Below are 5,460 nucleotides of genomic sequence, written 5' to 3' on the forward strand. Positions count from 1 at the left end.
TGAATAGCTGAATATCTGGTAATATAAATAAAAATCTTTAAAATCTGAACAGTCTGAACACTAGAGAGTAAATTTTATTTCTTAAAAGACTTTAACTACAGTCAAGTTTGTCATGCAATATTAATGGAATGTAATGAGTTTGATAGGGCAGTTCTATGTACGTGTTGTCTTCCCTTTGAGAATGAATATGAATTCTTTTCTGTCAACATTGCATATAGATAATATTAATCATCTGAAGCACACACTGTGGCTATACCTGAGGTAAGGTGTTCTGGTGTTGATAAATGAGTCATCATCAGAGATTTACATTAAATTCTTGAAAAGTTTGCTATTATTTTAAGGCAAATATTTAATTTAGGAACAGAGGTCCATCTTTCTGAATATTTGAGGCTTCTAAAATGTACAAAAAGGAATCTGTTTAACATTTCTGAGAAATAGAGAAATCCAATGATATAAGGGTCTTTTCTGAAAGTATTAAAAAATTTAGTTATAATCTTGAATAATAACTTTCAGTGTTTTATCACAATGAAAGTATGTCATTGACCCAAAGTAATGACTGTTTCTTTTTTATATTGTAATGCTAGTGAAGTTGTAGGGAAAATTATATAGTTAGATATGTATTTGTATAAATATATAAACCTTCTCAATACCTGGCTTCAGTAGTCTTACATTTTATTTATTGAAATTTAAAAACTTTAGTAAGTCAGTTCTCATAAATATTAACCTAGGAAAACAATGAAGCATACTTGGCAGCAAGGTTAATTTATGGACCTACATTTGATGTGCCCTTTTATTTTCCTGGTTCAATCCCTGGATTAAGTAATAATTCAAATTTTAGGAAATAATATGAAGTTATCCAAATAAATATAGAAGTAGCTGAAACTATTTTTTGCATATTTTAAATTTTATTAAATTTAAATAGTAAAACTAATATATATATCCAGACTATAAAATGAAAATATTATAAGTATGGCTACAATCTCCTTTGATCATTACCATGAATCTTGATCCTTTTTTTGAGAACTAGCAACATCATTTAATTTGATGTGTATCTTTTCAGAAGATTTTATTTTTATTTACGTAACAAATATATATAAATATTTTTTCAAGACTGAGTCTTGCTCTATTGCCCAGGTGGGAGTGCAGTGGTGTGATCTTGGCTCACTGCAATCTCTGCCTCCTGGGTTCAAGTGATTCTCCTGCCTCAGCCTCCTAAGTAGCTGGGATTACAGGCATCTGCTACCACACCTGGCTAATTTTTGTATTTTTAGTAGAGATGGGGTTTCACCGTGTTGGCCAATCTGGTCTCAAACTTTTGACCTCAAATGATCCACCACCTCACTCTCCCAAAGTGCTGGGATTACAGGTGTGAGCCACCACACCCAGCCTATGTAACAAATGTTTATGGCCACATACTATCTATATTAGTTTTTTTGATGTATGTGTTTTAAAATGTAAATAGCATTTTAATGTATGTGCTTATTTTGTAACTTCTATTTGGCTATCTTGCTAAACTTTCTAATGTGAACTCTAACAATTCACAAGTTAATTTCTTAGAGTTTTTTTGGGTAATTATTATATCATTCACAAATAATGATAATTTTATCTCTTTTTATTCTGATTCTTATATCTCATTTTTTATTGTCTTGGATTGACAAGGATGGTGCATAAGTGCTGGATAGATAATGATAGCATTTTGTATTACTCCTTACTTTAAGAAATTACTTCTAATATTTTATCCATTAAGTGTGGTACTTATTACATATTTCCACTAGTGACATTTATTAAAAGGTTTTTCTTCTATTTCTAATTTCAGAAGATTAAAAATGAGGTATTAAATTTTAGTCAATACTTTACATTACTTGTTTTTTGTCTTTTGTCTTTTAATATAGAGAATTGATAGGTTCTCTAGTATTGAACCATCCTTGTATTCCTGTGATAAACCCAATTTGGTCCTGTTGTGTAATTAAAAAAATATATCCCCATATCTGATTTGCTAATATTTAATTCAAGGTGTATATATCTTCATTTATAAAAGTTATTTGTCCATGATTTCCTTTCTTGTGCTTTCTCTTGTTTTGGTATTAGTGTTTTGGTATTTGGTCTTGTGCTTTCTCTTGTTTGGTATTTGCTTGGTAAAATGGATCAGATAATTTCTTATCTTTGTCTTTGCTTTGAAAAGTCTATGTAACACAAGAATTATGTGTTTTTTAAGGATGTGATCAAATTCACAAGCAAAATCTTGAGTTGGGTGCCATTTCAAGTATAGTCTTTTCTGTTAGCTTAATGTATTCAGTGGTTACTGATATGCGTGTTTTAAAAATTCTTCTTCGAGCTGATTTTGATGATTTTTCTAGAAATTTGACCATTTTAGCTAAGTGCTCATCTAGGTATGCTATATTTTCCACCTTAAAATGGAAGATTCATTATTGCTTTCTCACGTGCCAGGGGCAGAGAAATTGTTCTACTTGCCAAGTTAATTTTAGCTTTCCACCAACAAAACAACCTACGAGTATTTGTACTATATGCTGCTTTAGTTTTTGTGGTGTCTCTCAATGAAGTTAGTTATTTTGCAATCAAATAATTATAGGAAATTTTCTTTTAAAAAACAAGTGACAATGTATTTTCATAATGACACCTTCAATTCCAGAATTCAGGAATCATAGAATTAAAAAATGCTTCAAATTTTTTTAAACTCCGTGTTTCCTCACCAGTAAAATAGAAAATAACAAATAGCTATCTCATTAGGGTAGTTATGTTAAAGTACATAATGACTCTACTGGTCTTCATACAACATTTGTGTGTGTTAAGTTATAGGGATAAGTTTTTATTAATATATGCCCTTTGCTTTAGAGAAAATGTACTTAGCAACCTGTGACTTTGAATAAGAGGTTTTCCTCTATGTGTAAGTAATTATAATTGAATCTGGGGCTTGTACTATTTCTAATCATCCTAATCAATTAGCAGGATAAAGTAAAATTGACTTTTTTGTCTAATTTTGGTTATCAAACAAGTAGACCTGTCAGCTTAACTAAAAATAAAATCAACAAATAATTAAGTGATTGCATGTAGCTAGTTACAGCTTTAATTAATGCAATCAGTCAAATAAGTTAAATAGTCAAAAGTATTTGTGTTTTCACATACATGTTAAATCAGTGAGAATGATTTTGTTGTCTTACTGTAATCGTAGGAAAGTAGCAAGTTTGAATATATCATTCAAGCATGAATATATAGGTTGTACTGCTGTTGCAAAAATTAAAATTGGCAGAAAGACAAATTGATCTATTCCAAATCCACCAAGCCTGGCAGGCCAGTGAAGGTGATGTGAGAAGAATGGTCAGGAGATGAGGTCAAGAACCTGAATGATATATTCTGTTAAGTTGGGGACACAGTTAACCAACTTAAATCCGTTATTCTGGAAAAGGAGATTATATATGGTGTATATTCATTATCAGCTGAACAACTTCTCTTTAGCAACATTTGCTCAGTTCTGGCCTTTATCTTTGACCTTCTTTGCAAGATATTAATAAATGCCTTTTTTTCTTTTTTTTTTTTTTTTTTTGAGACGGAGTCTCGCTCTGTCGCCCAGGCTGGAGTGCAGTGGCGCGATCTCGGCTCACTGCAAGCTCCACCTTTCGGGTTCACGCCATTCTCCTGCCTCAGCCTCTCCGAGTAGCTGGGACTACAGGCGCCCGCCACCACGCCCGGCTAATTTTTTTTGTATTTTTAGTAGAGACGGGGTTTCACCATGGTCTCGATCTCCTGACCTCGTGATCCGCCCGCCTCGGCCTCCCAAAGTGCTGGGATTACAAGCGTGAGCCACCGCGCCCGGCCAATAAATGCCTTTTTTTCTAAGCATAAGTGGAGTCAAATCTAGTTAATTAAATAAAATTTTCTTTCTCATAGTGTTGCATTAAGACTTCACTATTTCAAGACTTTGTCTCAACTGTCCTTGCCATTTTCTCATCAATTTTAAAGTATTTCCTTCTCTACCAGGGAAAGTGCTTCCAATTTCTCCTCGTAAGAACATTTGTCTTACTGTCTTAAAATTTCAAATCGAAGACACAGATTAAGTGGCTAGAGGTTTGTGTCCTTTTTATACTTCCTTGCATTATTCTCCTCAATAAAGTTAAACTGTGTCACACAGCAATAAATGTACATTTTTACTGATGGAGTTTCCAGACTTTTTGTGGTTAGGAGATTTTCTATCTTTTACCTAACTCTTCATCCCTGGAGAAGAAGATGTGTGATACATAGTGAGAATAAATAATATACTGGAGAGAGGAGGGGAGGAGTGATTAAGAAAGTCATATTTGCATTGCTTTATAGAGCAACGAGCAGACTTTTCAGCCCAACAATTCCACATCCTTGAGAGATGCTGCTACCAGAGGGGGGCACAAATATCAGATATATTGTGATCACTTTCATGGCATTTGGGTTTGATTTGTATTTGTATTATAATTTTTGAACATCACTATCACATATTTTATTTTTAAATAAATGAGTGGAGTTGTCTAAATGACTTAATTGTAACTTTTGATTTGTAGGTAGAAATTGTGTTAAGAAATAACAGAAATAACATGAATTTATAGTCAGAAAACCCAGGTTAGAGTTTGAGCTGTGCTATATTTTAGCTGTATAAATTTGATGAAGGCACTCACAATTTCTGAATTTTAGTAGACACATCAACATGAATGATAATATTAATCTCATCAGGCTGTTGTGAAGATAAAATAAAATGTTTTTGTAAAGCACTAGTAAGCTGTCTGACACCTAAAAGAACTTTAATGCCTATTAATTTCTCTTTTGCTCAATAGCTATATTAACTGTGCTGAGAGCAGGCAGACTCCTGTTATGTCCCAAGCTCCATTTCTCAGAAACTATCTGACCTTGGTAGTTCCCATAAATGTTCTGAGTCTCAATTTTCTAAACTGTAGAATGAGAAGAAGTATCTGTTCAAATAAATGGTCTGTCTTAGAGAAATTTTGTGACTATTAAATGAAAAAGTAATATGCAATAAACTTTGAAAATTATAGAGTGCTAAAGATATATAAGCCATTTCCTTTAAAAGAAAATATTAATTCAGGCACTCGTGTTGTATACATTGTATTTTATCTCAAAATCAGAATAAACAGACATTCAGGAAAAAAGAGTTCTTAATATTTTAACACATATTTCCTGGTCATGTTTCACCACATTTATCCTTGGTCATTTTTCTAAGTCCATGTGCAAATAGGACTCCAAAAAATAATTTTTTTCTGGCTATTAACATTTGTTCTTTTACAAATATAATTGTCGGTCACTGAAAGGCCCTTAGCTTCCTAAGAAACAACTAAGAGTAGCTTGAATCTTCTCCTAGAAACTATGTATACATAAGGGTATGGAGAATATTGGGAGTTTTATTTTGAATGAAGATAAATGGAAAATTTTAGGTTGAAAGAAAAATGAGATTATTTATTA

This window comes from Symphalangus syndactylus, chromosome 2, assembly GCF_028878055.3.
Source record: "Symphalangus syndactylus isolate Jambi chromosome 2, NHGRI_mSymSyn1-v2.1_pri, whole genome shotgun sequence".
Lineage (NCBI taxonomy): Eukaryota > Metazoa > Chordata > Mammalia > Primates > Hylobatidae > Symphalangus > Symphalangus syndactylus.